Genomic DNA, 16,684 nt, shown 5'->3' on the forward strand with positions numbered 1-16,684 from the left:
ATTTACTGTGATTAAACACACTTCTAGACACTGACCATGGGTGTAAATTACACCTGGTCAGCCCAGCCATCAGGGGCCAGACTATTTTGCCACCTAGCCACATGGTTCTACACTTTCAGTACCCTTGTGTCTCAGCCAGCCCCTCTGCCACCCTACACCGCCACCCAGAGTCCCAAGCTGGCCTTGCCCCATACACCCAGGCCTGCTCCAGCCCAGCACAAATTGCTGCTGTCCTGGGAACATGTGTAGCTACTAAGCCTGGAAGTAGTTTACTTTGGCTCAAATTGCTTCAGAGTTTATTGGTTCACATTAATTGCACTTGCAGACATCCCACTCCTCAGTTTTTAAGCCTGTCAAGTCTATGTTTTGAGTCTGAAAAGAGATATATTCAGAACAAAAAGAGAATACTGGGTCCTTGTTTTTCATGTGCCGTTGCGAGATACCACAGAGTACTGTCCATATTGGCTCAATTCAACAAAGCAGCATGTATTTAAAATCTGTCATGTAAGTAGTTCTGAATAAAGTCTTTAGACTCTCAGCTCAGTAATCTCAGTAGAACATTTTTATATAATATTGTACATTTTGTTGCTAAGTGATACTTTGTAAATGGTTTTAAATAAATGCTAAGACTATAATTCTATTTGGCTGCTTCTTATTTGATATCTTTCTTAGCGGCATATTAGTCAAGATAATGTGGAGGAAGCTCTTCTGAACTAGTAGGCATATACACAACTCAGAACAGACTCATGAAAGTAAATTGCTTTTCTGGTGCTAGAATGATGGAAGGATGTAAACAAGGGTGTTGTCACCATCCTGAATAACTACCCATTGTGGTTTCTCATCAGGCTACTTAGGCCATGTCTATGCAAGGTGCTCACTGCACAGTAACCTGATACTACTGCAAAGTAATGTCACATGGCAACAACTGTGACAAAACATAAAACCTGCCAACAATCCCCAGTCTCCCCAGAAACTGCACACCAGAATCTATCAAAGACAAGAATACCCAACTACCTGTGGGGGCACATTCCTCACAAAAGACCCACTCTGTCTCCAGTCTCTCAGGCCTGATCCTGAAAGGACATTTACAAACCACTTTTCACAGCTGAGCCTGTGAATTTCACTGCATCAGCCTCCTAGATACAGAAACTCATGGACTCAATATAGACATTGTATTTATGACACACTACAATCTGCCAGACATCTGATGCCCCAGGTAGCTGGTACCACTCCACTTTTACCTGCTATTTCTCCCTCCCCGCCACCTCTGCCTGTCTCTCTCACCCCCCACTGCCTTCATTTCCACTTTCACCGACTGCCAGTCTTGCCTGCACTGCATGCCAGCCTCTGGCTTCTTTACTATTCCTTCCATCCAGGAACAGCACGCGCACCAAATGTAGGTGCTTCCTCAGCCTGACAAAGGGTTTTTCAACCTGAAAGCTGGCATCCCAGGCAGATAAGCTGAACTCACCTGCAGCCTCACAACTCCACTGTAACCAACAAGCCTCAGGCATGTCAAAGACGTGACAGGTTTGGGCTTTCCCCAGCCAGGACTGTGTGCATGCATGTAGGGGTAGTGACAGTGCCATCACTGGCAGCCCTGTCCCCCTCCAAGGTGTCCCTGACTATGAAATGCAGCTTGTGTGCTACACAGCACATGCCAACAAAGTTGGCATCACGGACTGCCTTGACCATATTAACCCCACTGTTGGTGACCATGAACCCGCAAGTGAGCTCTCCCTGCCCAGTAAGCCACCCCTGCACCATGCAGTTCATGGCCACCATGATCTCCCTTGCTGTGTGGGACTCATCCATCACCTTGGTTTGAAGGAGAGCCTACCTACACAAGTGCCCTGTGAGGGAGAGGTAGGCTTGATCACTACCCTGGCTGCTCCAGATGTCCTAGGTGAAGTGGCCCCGCGTTGTGCAGCTCCTCCATCAAGTACTCCCTGCATGCCTCATACTGGCACCATGATCCCTGGCCACTCAACAAAGGACATGGGCTGCCCATCAAAAGCAAGCATCTGCCCAATGGTCTGGGTGACTTTGTTCTCCCTTGCAAAGCACCCCCTACACTTTGTCTGCAGCTTTCCCCCACTGCTTCAGGGTGGCCTGCCTCTGCTTTTGGGGCATGGGGACTTTGGAGTGAGCAGGAGACTTCCTTTTGGGCACACTCCCACTGGTGCTACAGTTATTCAGGTTACTGTACAGTCATTTAGTACTTGTAGAAACAAGTACTAAATGGCTGAGCAGTAATGACTGCAGAGTCAGTGTCTCGTGTAGACATGGCTTAAAACTTTCCTTGGATCTGAAGAAGCCTTAGTCACAATTTGTGGCTCCTGTCTTTTAGGTAGTTAATTCTTTGGAGGTATTTGATAGTTTTAAAAAATAGTATGCTGAGTTTGCAGAGGAAGTTCTAAACCAATTATTCTTTGCCCATAGGCAAAGCAAAGTAAAAGGCAAAAAATAAAACTTGAACAAATATCTTCTTCTTTATGACTTCAAGGGCCTTTTGGGATTTAGTTAGTCCTTTCAGACATCCCAGGTCTTTTCTGCACCCCTATGCATCTGCTTAACCTGTTTTGGCTCAGATTTTTCTCTCCTCTGCCACAAGATTCATTTAGCTTGTTCAGATCTGTGAAACAAGAGATACCCCACCGCCCACAGTGAACATGTCTCTTTTTTTTTTTTTAACAACAGGTTGGTCCCAACATTGCTAGTTTTTTTTTTCTCTGCCTAGAGATTTTCCATTATTCCAAGTTCAAATCCCACTGCAAACCTACAGAAAACTAGTTTCTTCCATTCTTCTGAGTTGCTTCCATTTATTGCAATCTTATTCAGGTTAATGACCAACTCTTAAAAGATCATTTCTCACTCCCCTAGATCCTATCTAGAAGGTGCATGGCAAATGGTTAGTATATTAAAGAATTCAATGATAGAGCAATTATATAAAAACAAATATAATCCATAAGTGTTACGTGGACCACGTTTGCAAACTGTCATGTGTTCTTTACTGCTTCCCATAGGAAAATGTTCAATAGCTACAGTGAAAAGGTACCATTCAGAACAACATGCCACTGAAGTACACCAGGAATCCATCACTGGTCTCTGAAAATGGTGAATTACCATAGATTAAGTCATCTTCCTCTAAGAACAATAAGCATCTTTTGGAACAAGTAGAAAAAATATTCTTAAAGCTGCTCAATCTTCTTTTCCATTTCAGATCTTCCAATCTAGAACTTTGTCTCGTTCCTCCTTCCTACCCAGTCTTTTAGAAACTGTAAATACATTTTCATATACATACTTATACAGCTTAAAATAATACAGGACGTGAGCTTTTATAAATAATACAGTACAATCTACTCACAAAGTTTAATTTTGTTTTCTCCTTTTATAAATATAAAAATATAAATATAAAAGGAGAAAACAAAATTTTCTGTCTTCTCCAGAACCTCGATACCTTCCCTCCTGCAAAAATAAGGATTTATAAACCAGAGGTATATAACACAGTAGCAAACAACTATGCAGGACTGCAGAGGTACTCCAGCTATTTGCTACTTCTTTTTTTTCAAAGGACACTGCTTCTCCAATCAGTTGTGTGGCACCACTGATGAGCTAATCTATGAAGCAATACTCTTTGAAGTCTTTAATTTGGCATCCTGCTGCAAACTAAGCAGGTTGCAAACCACATGGATATGGATGATTCTTCTCTATTAGCAGAAATTACTCTACTTCTTGTCATCATTCTTAATTTTATCACTTATTCTATTCTCTTCAAGTTATCTTAAATGTCAGTTTTTCTGAAATTATCACTTGAATTTACTTAGCACATATACTTTGGGGACATGGATAATGTTAGCATAACATGTGTACGCAATTCCTAGAATCATGCAACTCCAGGTCAAGGATTGTCAGTACTATTGCATTACTAGTAAATAATAATATTCCATGGCCAGCTGTCTTCTGACCATTTTTGTGCTGTCTTATTTCACCTAGTTTCCTATCAGAGACCCTTTATCCTAACACATCTGCAAATCAAGATAAAAATTAGACTGATTTGTTTTATATTTTAGAAAATATAAGTCAGAACAGAATACACCGTACATCTCATCAGACCATGTAAAGTGTTATGACATTTCTACAAAACTTAAAAGTAGTATAAAATAAATGCTTTCTATGAAGATTGGTTGTATTAAAAGTTATGCATCTATACAATGGGAATGATACTACTTCTTTCCACCTATCGTTTTAAAGTCCTTTTAGGTGGAAGTTTCTGCATTGCTCCTAAGCAAACAAGACTCCAATTTTTATTAAAGACTTACCCTAACACTAGTACAGCAAAAGCTTTGTTATCTGGCACCCATGAGGAATGGGGGCTCTGGATAACAAAATATGCAGGTTACCTGAGAAGCCTGGGCCACCTCGCCCACTGCATCCGGGGGGGTCGCTGCCATATTGCCATCCTCCCATGGGCTCCAAGGGACAGGGAGACAGGCCTCATGCAGGCTGCTATGCCCTGGGCTGTAGAGGTTCAGCAGTGCAGGCTGCTTTTCCCCAGGCCATGGGAGCTCAGTGAAACCAGAAGTGCCATGGTGGGCACTTCCAGTTTTGCTTTTCCCTTACAAGCTGGCATTCCAGTTAATTGAGCATACCGGCTTGTGAGATGCCGGTTAACGCAACTTTTACTGTACTAATAGTTCATAACTGAGGTACAATAGCAGTAGAATAAACAGAAAACTAATATGCAGTATTTTACAAAAAAGATGAAGTAAATTGGTATTTTCTTTCTAGAAAAATGACAAAATGTTTTCATCTATTTTTAATTTAATCATCATATGCTGGGATATGTAGTTGAGGACTATTTCAATGCCATGTTTGAATTCTTAAATGGAACAAAGATACGCCTCCCCCTTTTTTTTACAAGTATGCAAGTTGCTATATAGGCAGTCCTCAGACTTACAACACAAATGATTCCTGAAAATGGCATCTTAAGTTGAAACATAATTCAGAACCGATTTTCTCATAGAAAACAATGTTATAAATGGGAGATTGGTTCCTGAACCAAAACTCATACCCTATTTTTACCAAAAATAGCACGGAATTTTGTACTCAATCAATTATAGATGAGTAATATAGTTACATTAATGTATTTATATTGTAAATAGCAATCATATTGATTTGGAAGGACTTCCTCAAGGTGACTTTGCTGGGCTTTTTGAAGAGCTCTTCGTTGGACTTTTTAAAGGGTTCTTGGCTGGTTTCTTTGCAGGAGTCTTGGCTGCAGGTTTTTCTGGAGTCTTGTCTTCTTTCTTAAAGAAAGTGTACAAGTAAGTTTGGACAGATGTTCTCCAGGAAGATGGGTGACACGGCAACTTGTTTGCTAGCATGGCATCACATCCGATCAACCATTGTAAAGTTGAAACTGAGATCAGAAAGTTGAAACAGGGTGTCAATTTAGAAATGTTGTAAGTGCAAAATGTTGTAACTTGAAACGCTGTAAGTCGAGGACTGCATGTATTTCAACATTTCCCCTGCAACTATATGTTTTAAGGATATGGTTCCAAGAACTTCTTTGCACCTTATTCAGTTACTATACAAATATAACAAATATTTCAGATGCTTTTCTGTTGCAGCTGTTCTGCCTGGCTATAGGAAAGCTCAAAGCTTTGAGTTACTGAAGAATTTTAAGTAGACTCATGAGATTATTAGCAAACATTTTCAAAATTAGAAAAAGTAATTAGTACTTCTTAATATCTCGTCCATGACTAATCTATTTCCATTTACTTTTGTTTCAAGAACATACTTATGCTATAATAGCTGTGGTTTATTTTCTTGTTAAAAAGAGAACTTTATTTTAGCAAGTCTGCCAGAAATATTACCTTAATGGTCAACAGATATTCTACACATGACTCTTCAAATTACCTATCTGATTTACTATTCATTTTTCATATACATGGTAAAGCATCTAACAGTATGTAGTAAAAGTAAGTAACACAACATTTCTTTGTCAAATTTGGTCAATAATTGGACATCATTTTCAACTATAAATAAAATAATCTGCAATCTATATCCATATGGCATTCTTTGAGGTTACTGAAATAGATTACTGCAATATAATTTTCATGTGATAGATTTCATTTGTTACAAATTGCATATTAGTTCATGGAAAATGTAAAGATTATTTCTTAATTATAAAAGTATTGAGAATTTTAACTAGCATTCTAGATAATAATATCTTCCTCCTATTGCCTTTTAACAAAAGAATGATCCCTACTGTCTTGGAGATATACACACTACTGAGTGCTGGTACAAGAAGCATCAAGGTCAGGGTAACCAAAGCATTTTGGCTTACCCAAACTGCTGAAGAAAGAGACCTGAGGAAGAGCACTTTGTCCCCAAAAATTTGTCTAATATCTCTCTCAACTATAAAGTTGGGCCACTAAAAAACAAAAACCCGTTACTTTTCACATATTTACTGGATCTTCGTGGCTATGATAAAACTTGAACACTACAAACCTATTGGGCATGTCTACATGAGATGCTAAAAGCATACTAAACTAATTCTACTATGCATTACTGTGTCACAGCGAAAGCCATGCCTAGTCTACTGTGCATTAGCATCACTTAAAAGATGAGCACCAGTGCTACTGCACAGTAGTACCAATAAGTGCACATTAAGTTAGTACCTATTATTACAAGTACTAAACTTAATGAGCCATAATTACAGTGCATTAATGCATGTGTAGATGTGCCCAATGATTCATAAAAATCTGTGACTTATATCCTCGTGAATGGGACCAAGATTTATATTTTTAGGAATAACATGCAAGTGTAAGTTACTTAGGTGATACAAGCCATTCAGGACGCAGAAAGGGTAAACTCTCTTCCACTCTTCATAGTTTTCTTTTAAGGAAGGTGAGCCAACATCCAGCTATAATAAGCTTGGGCATAAATTAAAGATGCCTAGGGAAGAAAAGTCTTCATTTAACTGACTCAGCATTGGTCTCCGAAAACTGGATCTTTAAGGTATCTCATACTGGGCAAAAAAATTCAGGCACCCCAAATCACCAATTACCTATGTGCATAACATCTATCTTTGTCTTCCAAGGGTACATCCAGATGAGCACCCAGGACCCCAGGTAAGGCTGCTGGGGACAGCTGAGGTGCTAGCCCCAACCTCCCCGACCCCATCTGGGGCAAATTGCTGCACACCAGAATGCACATGCAGGAGTGTTATTCAGGGACAAGTAGCAGTCAGGGACAAGTAGCAGTGGTGCAACTATGTACCGCTGCTATTTGTCCCCATGGAAATGCATGTGTGCACTTATCTGGATGTGCACTAAGGGTACATACAAGACTTACTTTAAGATTGACCTAACCAAGATTTAGTCAATTTAAATGTCCCAGCATGCAAGTGTTCCCAGGAGTTAATTTGTCCTAAAAATGACACTTCCGAGGTGAACAAACTTGAGACTGGCCTGGGTTAACCTGATCTAAAATGGGTTAACCCAGCCTAGTGAATAGCACACATTCACAGGACAGCCCTAGGGCTGGGAAAGCCCAAATAACCACCTGGGCTGTGCTTTTTTTAACCCTACTGGCTACTCCCCAGACCCACTAGAACTCCCCTCCCCTGCAGACACACCAGCCCCCCAGTCTCATTTGCCCTTCCTTCATGACTTACCTCTGGATGTCTGAGTGAACACCTGCATTCAACAGAACCCAAATCAGATTTAGGCAGCTCAGAGCAAGCTGTGATGTTTGAACACTTATTCACATCCAAAATGACAGCGGAGATTATTTCTACCAAACAAACAGCAATCTTGGCATAGAAGTAGATATATGATACCTATACCAGGCAAGTTTTCGAGTCATTTTTTTCCTGAGGTACTCTTCTATTAAGTTTTATTAGTATAGGTTCAACTTTTTGGCCAGGTCTACACAAGATGCTGAATGCACAGTAGCTCATTACTACAGTGCAGTAACGTCATAGGGCATGGAGTGGGATGTGAAGCTACTGGGCAGTAGTAATGAACTACTGAACAGTCAGCATCATATAAAAGCTGTTCAGTGATGCTACTGCACTCCAGTTACTGCTCAGTCATTTAGTACTTATGTATGCAAGTACTAAATGACTGAGCAGTAACAGCTAGGCATGTGCGAAACAGCTAGTATTCGCTTCGGATTTGGATTCAGTTGATTCGCAGGACAGTGATTCAGTTCGGTGATTTGAATCACTGTCCTGAATCAACTCAGCAGAATCTGATTCAGGAATTTGGACACCACCAAATCATCCAAATCTCTGATTCTAACAGACCCCATCTCTCGCTCGCTCTCCCAGTCCCATCAGTGGCTGCCCTGCCCAGCCCCAGGTGTCCTGGCAGTTAAAAAAAAAAAAAAAAAAGAAAGAAAAAAGCCCCATACTCACTGGATCCTGCCAAGCCAGGGTGGAAGCAGATCCCCACTGCCCCCCCACTGCCTTGCACTGTGGAGTAGGGCTCTGCCATGAGCCCCCAGAGGCCCTGATGGCCGCTGAAGCAATTGGTGAGTGCACGGATTTTTTTCTTTAAGTACAAGGATGCTGGGGCCAGGTGGAGCAGCCATTGACAGGACTGGGAGAGTGGGCAGTGGTTGGGGGCACTGAGGGGGAGCAGGCAGGGGATGGGGCCTGGCAGGTGTTCCCTCTGCCCTCCTCTACCCCCCACATCCCCCACTTATATGCACAGAGTCCTGGTCCAGGTCCCTGTGGTGGTGAGCAGGGAATGTCTGAATCTCTGAATCTTCTTATCATCTCTTAATTTTCTCCAAATTGATTCAGAGGCTTCAAACCTATTTGGACCTTTTCATTGGTCTCCTGATTTGATTTGGATTTGGAGATTCAGCAGCTGGATTGGGATGAATCTCCTCTGAATTGGATCAGCAACCAAAGCTTCATACAGTCCTAGTAACAGCTGCAGAGTCAGCCTCTCATGTACACCCAGCCTGATGTCTCCTTGTTTATACTGATGCAAGAGTTGATCATATTAGTAGAAACAGGTCTTGTCAAGGACCTTTGTATCAATACTTTTCAGAAAATCCTTAAATCAGTAGCTTTCTTTCTAAACACATAAATAACTCTGCATTATTCAACAATTCATATATAATAAAGAGCTGAATCCATCTGTCTGTCTGTCTGTCTGTCTGTAACACTCTTGGAGCACTCCGTTTGGTTAGTGAAACAACCAATCAGAGTATGGAGTGCCACCATGACAGCAGGGATGGAGCGGATGGAGTGGCACTGCTCCCCCGGCCCTGCTCCTCAGTGGTGACAAAGCACCACCATGATGATGGGGATAGAGAGGATGGAGCTGACCTTGCTGCCCTCTTTCCCCCCCCCACTTCTTCCCTGCCATCATGGCAGCACTTTGTTGGCTCCAAGGACCAAGCTGGGGGGTCGGGCAGTGAGTCCAGCACCAGTGGAGGCAGTGGTGATGCGGGGTGCTGGTGGAGGGAGATGGAGGGGACAGTGGGGTAAGCTCCTGGGAGGCAGTGGTGGTGCGGGGTGGTGGGTACCAGTGCTCCATCCCTGCCTGCCCCCTCATGCCCACCATTCATGATGGGCAATTTGGTAGTTAATAATAAGACACATATACTAAACTACAGTCAACACTTGCTTTATTAGAGCCTTACATTATTTTATGTCATTTTAGTAAATTCTGACAAAGTGCAACCTAAGAAACCGTATACTCTGGGGTGGTTTACTTTTTCTCCTCACCTCCTTTTTTGAGACCTACTTATAAATTTTCAATTACCTTAAGAAAATAAAAAAAATACAAACATTTAGTTTCTGCATTAATTCAAGGAAAAATAATGTGTGCGCGCATTTTTCAAGTATAATAAATGCATGATAGAGGGTACAATAGACATTCTTGGATGAGGTAATGCTGTGAGCAAACTTTAATGGTCCACAAATACTCCTTTTTGAAAGACAGTAGGCTTGGCATAATCAACATCCCTGAGTGTTTGCAGCCACTCCTACCACAGCATCCTAATTATTTTGTATTGTATCTGACTAATTTGTAATGTTGTTTCTAGAGAGAAGGACCTTGTATTCTAATGTATTTACAGAGCACATTTATGATAATGCAGTATATTAGCTCCTATGGTCAGAGACCATGTCCTCACTTGTTTCAGTAAGGCATAGCTCTCTTTTTGGTACTCTAAAATAATAATCAGGAACCCCAAGGTCATGGGGAGATTACAAAGCCATAAAACTCAGGCGTGATCACATTATGGTTTAAAAATCTCTCTGATTTTTCAGTGTTAAGTAAATAATACAGAACTATCTATATATATATTGGTTGTAAATTGTTAAATTAATTTCCTTTGAATGTACCTATGCCTCTGTATTGTTTACTTTCTGATAATATGTTAATAAAGGAGTTTATTGGGAATAATCTTAAATAAAAAAGAATATTAGAAGTAAATATATTCACTGCAAATCATATAATAATATAATGCACTTATAAATTAAACCAGCTTTATGAATTCATACAGTACTATTTATTTCAACACTACTATCCTACTCCAACACTACCATTGATCCTTTGCTGAACAGTTGCAAATTATAGGGCCTTGCTGGATGATTTCCATTAAAAGAGAAATTGAGCATACAGGCCCTTTTGATATCTAATAACAGAGTTGTTTGCATCTAAAAATCTGATTTCTATGATTTATTCTTATCCACTTATGGAACAGAAACACATGCCCTGTGTGTCCCACCTATATGAAGCAAATCAGTGAGATTTAATAGGAATACAAAGCTATTCATTCATTGTCAAAGGCTAGGGACAGACATTCAAAAACCCTGAGCCTGAATTGATTCAATCTCTGCAGGTTAGTTTAACCTGGATAGGCTAAACTGGTTTGTAACTGCACAGACATACCCTCTGGACTGAGGAAATGCTAGCACCTGCGATGGTTCAGGCTAGAAGCCATGGGGCACTACAGCAACTCTCCCTTCCCTTGCACAGTGGTGAGGTGAGGAGGGGCATGGCCAGGACCGGGCAGAATGTTTCTGATTAGGGAGGGGTTGTCTCCATTCTCCCCCACCCCCAGAACCTCCCCACCACTGTTCATAACAGAGCATTGAGTTACACAGAAGGGAGTTACACAGAGTTGTTAGCATTTATTACCCTATTGAATAAAATAAAACTTCTCTCATTAGTTCAAGCCATACTTAAACAACTTTTTCCAAGGAAAGAATGGGGGGACATTACCAGTTACCTTTTGATTAGCTCCAAAAAGCTCTAAGCCAACATTTTCCTGTCTGCCTTTGTCTCTTCTCTCACAGCAAGGACCATAGCCATCATGTGGTATTCTAGCTAGTGCTGAGAGTTGTCTATGTAAGGCAGAGGGGAGCAGGGAATCCCTGATTGAGCAGGGAGTCATGAGGGGAGTGGGGGAGTAGAAGGAACCCAGGCAGATCCTGCTGTGCCTGCAGTCTCTGCCGGAGCTCCAGTCAGGGAGCAGAGGGGTGGAGCCAGCCCTGTTGGGCTGGAACAGAGAGCAAAGCCCCACACAGCATTGCAACACATCTGAGATGCTAGAGGATGCTTAAACCAGGAAGGGGTCTGGGACAGACGTTGCACAAACCATTGATCCAAATCAGTTAAGTCTGATACTACATTCAAACATGTTTATCTCAAACTGGTTTCAGCCATTTTCAAACTAGATTATGTGCACTGAACATCTGTTTTGTTACAGGTTTGAACGAGTTTCTAATCACTTAAACCAGTTTATGTGTAATTTCTGTCCTTAGCTGAAGATGCTAGTGTGTCCGTGTCATGGGGTCACAAGGGATGGCCGTGATACCCAATCTTGCCCACCAGGCACCCTCTTTCTTGCCCACCATGTCTTGCTGGTACTTTTAATATAGGGAGGCTGCCCTTGATTGTAATGTCTGGACACGGTCTTGCTGGACCCCTCTGAACCCTGTGGGTTCTTAGATCCCTTGGCATCCTGCTTCAAAAGGGATGATTCACAGGACACCCTCAGCCTTATAGGCTAGATGTGTGGCTCCAAAATGCCCCTTTACCATGCCCCAAGCCTTGCAGATGGTATTGACGTCGTCTCTCCAGAGCCTTGCAATAACTCAGCCCACTGTCCTCACTGGGCTTTCTGCAACCCTGTCTCTGCCTCCCACACTGGTGCTGGGCTCTCCACAGCCCTGTCTCCATGCCCACACTGGCACTGGGGCCTTTTCACCCTCTGATTGCCGCACCCTTCTCTGACACTGGGGTCCCGATACTTTTGTGGGCCCCCAATGAGGCCTCCTCCTTCCCCAATAGCCTCAGCCCAATCCACCAGTCAAATGGCAACTAAAATTGGACCCCCTGGGCTATAACATAATATAATCAGTTCCAGGTGTGTTCTGTCCCTTTAAAACATCCTGTTTCTCCCAGCACTAAGTGCCTTGTAAGCTAGAGTCATCAGTGAGCTCCTGGAGGCTCTTAATCCTACCCAAGGTAGAACAAGCAGCAAAGTCTCTCTCATGAGCTCCTTCTCTGAGAGCTCCTTCCCCCTCAGCTGCTGACAGTCAACTCCCCCCCTACTCCTAGCCCTGGGGTTATATTTGCCCAGGGCCCTACCTCTCCCAGTCAGCTGACTGGGTGCAGGTGCAGGCTAATTTACTCGTTGGTCTGTTGCCACAGTAATCTGCATCTGTGGGCTTCTGCCTGACTCTTAGGACCCTCTCCCCAGGCAGTTTCTGCTCTTATAGGAGCAGGCACCTTAATGCCCTGCGACAGTCCCACCCTCAGATCTTGAAAATTTGGAAGGAAATGTTGGCAATCTGCAGATATCTGCCTTTGACCAATGAAAAGAAGTAGTGCACTAACAACACATATTCCAACCCAGAGTAATTTTCATCAATCTAGGGGAGCATTATTTCTGAATTATTGAGGTAGAAATCTCTACCAGTATCAACTGCATCTGCTTACACTAACCTGCAAAGATTGAATTGATTCAGTCCTGTTTTAGAGCAGAAGCCTTTGTGCTTCAGGACAAAAACCAACCACAAATAACAGATTGTTACATATGTTGTTCTGTTTACTGCTGGTAGCAGCTGGTACCTATGGGCTAACAGGATAAAGGCTTTTTGAATTATATTCGCTTTTAACTAATAACGCTTCCCTTTTGCCCAGCTCAGGGGTGCTGAACTGGGTCCTGAAGCTTAGGTCTGGAGTTTGAGAAATATTAAGATCAAGTGATATACTCTTTTGCATAAGAGAAATTATGTCCAAGCAGAGGTTGCTGGACCCTACAGCCTGTAGTAGCTGCGTGAATGGTGCCTCTGTAGCTTTGCAGGAGCCAGTTGCTTAGGCCAAGTGCAGTTTGGGTAGACTGGGATGGACTTTTGTTTGAATTAATTATGATAATAACTTTAAACACTGTAACAACATCATGGATATTATGCATTGTTATTTTTGGGAAGGAAGATCAATGTAATCTACTGCCATATGACCATTGATCTATGACCAATGGCCATATTTCAACACCTCTGATGTAAGATACCAATAAGTTTGTATGGGTTAGATAGCAGAAAAACAGTTCATGACAAGTCAATCTGTCAAAAACTAGAGTTGCAATATAAAGATATATGTCTGAATAAGCACATATGTACATAATATAAAAATGCAAGCATACAGTAATGCATATAGGCTGCACAGTGATTTGGTTCTACTATTGAAATCCTGTAGGCCACAAAAAATTAAATGAATGCAGAAAGAGGTTAATACCAATTATAAACTCACAGCTCATTATATACTTCTCAAACTAATACAGATACAACATGATTTAAGATTGGAAACTGTAGCTAAAGGAATTAGTCTGCTCTGCATGAAACTAGGTTTATTTAATCAATGTTGCTTCCACTAGAAAAGTGGATTAGTTTTTCTTTAAGACAGAGTTAAAAGTTTTGCAGCTAATTTATTTTAATAAGCATTCAGTCACTGACTGCTGCAGAAAAAGGCTAAACTGTAATGAAGCGCCAGGAAAGAAAGCATGACTTAATTATTTTTCTGGGGTGGATAATGAATAAATTAGCCACGCTGCAGGCTTGCCGTTTGTATAGAATTTATTACTTTTGCTTTAAGAACCATATCATGACAAAGTCAGTTTTTTTCCCGACTGCAAGCTGATTGATGGGGTAATGTCTGGTTGTGAAAGACTTCCTCTTCATCATTGTGTTGCTCATGTTGGTATCATAAAGTGAATTTGAAGTTTTCCTGAGTTCGTGTTCTCCAACATAATTACAGATGACAATTATTTTAATTCCCTTTTTAACAAGCCTTCTAATCATGTACACCACAGAATGAATAACTTAGATGAGACCAACAATGTACGTGGTCGATGCTACGTTTCTGGTACTCTGTGTTGCCACAAATGTCTTCTGTTTTAGAAAGATAAATATTATATTTGTGACAGCTGATATTTTCATATAAAGCGTATGGGAAAATTAATCTGGGCTTTCCCAAAGGATGACTGTGATGGGGCTTTCTAAGTGTTAGGAAAATTGAAATTCCAGGGTGAAATATTCATAATGGAGGATATGGGTCTGTTCCAGTTCCCACACAAGTCAAGAAGAGACCATGATCTAAGTGGGAGGTGAATTGTGCCCTGTAACTGATTGCAATATGATCAATTTAAAACAAGAAAAAATGTTGAGCAGATATCATGGAAAAGACTTTCTGTGCTTTAGGATTAATTACATTGAGCAGGAATCTTCTCAGTTTAGTGGAGAAACACATTCAGTTAAGATAATGAAACCTAGATTAGATAAAGCATTACAAGATGTACAGGAGAAAACCTGACTATGCTGAGAGGACTGATTGTTTAATATGTCCTTTCATTTTGTAACCTATGTGGATCTCTTTTTTAAATACACATTTTAGATACAATAGAGAATTTAGTATTATATGGACAATGTACCAGTCTCTGTTCCTTCTAAAATGAACTTAATAAATACCTGAGTGGTGTAAGTCTTACCAACATTTCTTTCTTTTCTTTTTTCCCATTTCCTTGGTAAGCAAATTTTCACTGGATAATTTCAGATGCATCACCGGAAAACTTATTTTTTTTAAAATGCTGTATTTCATGGTTTAATATGAAAGTCAGCAATGTGCTATACTTAAATAAGAACGGGAAAAATGTAATAAATCAAGGTTATTTATCTTGAATGAACTTAAATAATAATGCATAATCTCACATGGTTCGTTGATTTCAGCTTTTGGGGGGGAAAACAGTTATCTTGAATAACAAAGTGGAAAATGAAAATAATCAAAGTAGCAGATTTAGCTCTGCAAGATACATTACCAAGCCACTCTCTATATTGCAGTCAAAGGTCCTTAGTGCTTAAGGGTCAGTAAAAAAGGACAAGCAAAGAGGCTGAAATAGATAATCCTGTCTCTTCTTACAGTCTCCAGGGTACCATGCAGTTTTGGGGGTTGCTGATCAGCTTCAGAGGACACTAAGTGCTTATCTCTACAGAAAGTAATCATCCTTTATTCATTTTTTAATACAAAGCTAAAACTATTAAGACTTATTTCATCAAATTCTTCACTGTCAATGGGAGAAGCCTTGGGAAAGGTCAACTATTTGACTCCCTGGCTATAATATTTGCCAGCGTAGTATTTATAGCTCTGTAATATTTATAGCTTTTATAGTATTTTCTAAATAAAAGATTGATGGATGCTGCTAAATCTTTATATATATATTCTACTTAATTGTTACGGTCATAACAATAATTCTTAATAACTACTGTGTTGTTAAATTTTTACTAATAAGGAAAATGTGCACAAATACTGTAAGTTGTGTGTGTATATATATATATATATATATAGAGAGAGAGAGAGAGAGAGAGTTTCTCCTTTTCATCAAGGTTTTAGTTCTTTTCTTTGTATCACCTTAGCAGACTTATTTTTTTCTATTGCTCTGAAGGACCCTCAGGTACATATACTATTTTTATGTACAATAAAATAACTAATTAAATATCCCATGTGTGATTTCACATTAATTTTAATGTATTTTTGATTTGCCCTGTTCAAAAATTAAACCCATTCACTATTGAAGGCATAAGGATGAACACAGTCTCTTCTAACAGCTCTGTGGAGGTCTTTAATGGTACTATATATATTTGAATTAAAAAGGAAAAATACATTAATGAGTCCTCAGGAAATCTGCAGGGGAAACTGCATATCCCATTGCTTTTCTGACATGATGGACTTGCTCAACGCCTTTGGCAGAACTCTGTCCTAGAAATAATGAAATCCAGATGAACTGGTTGCAACCTTCACAACTAGAACCACATACTCATGCACATATTATGTGTGTGGCAAAGAAATGTATATGTAAAATCTGTTAGAAACCCAGTAAATATGACTGTCTTTACCTCTCCTTCAGTAAAGCAGGAATCCAGGTGTTGTTAAAGCTGAGATTTAACTATATACATAAGCCAATTTGGCTTTTATTTTTGCAAATAAGGACCGGGAAACATTTTAAATGACTTAAAATCTTCAACCTCCACTTTGGGCATGTTTACATGTGCTTTTATGCATGCCTAAACTCAAAGTGCATTTGCCTAATGCACATTAAAGTGATTTAAGTGCACGTCTACATGTGCACACACTAAGGCACACTAATGCAG

This window comes from Crocodylus porosus, unplaced genomic scaffold, assembly GCF_001723895.1.
Source record: "Crocodylus porosus isolate Cpor-Errol unplaced genomic scaffold, CroPor_comp1, whole genome shotgun sequence".
Classification (NCBI taxonomy): Eukaryota; Metazoa; Chordata; order Crocodylia; family Crocodylidae; genus Crocodylus; species Crocodylus porosus.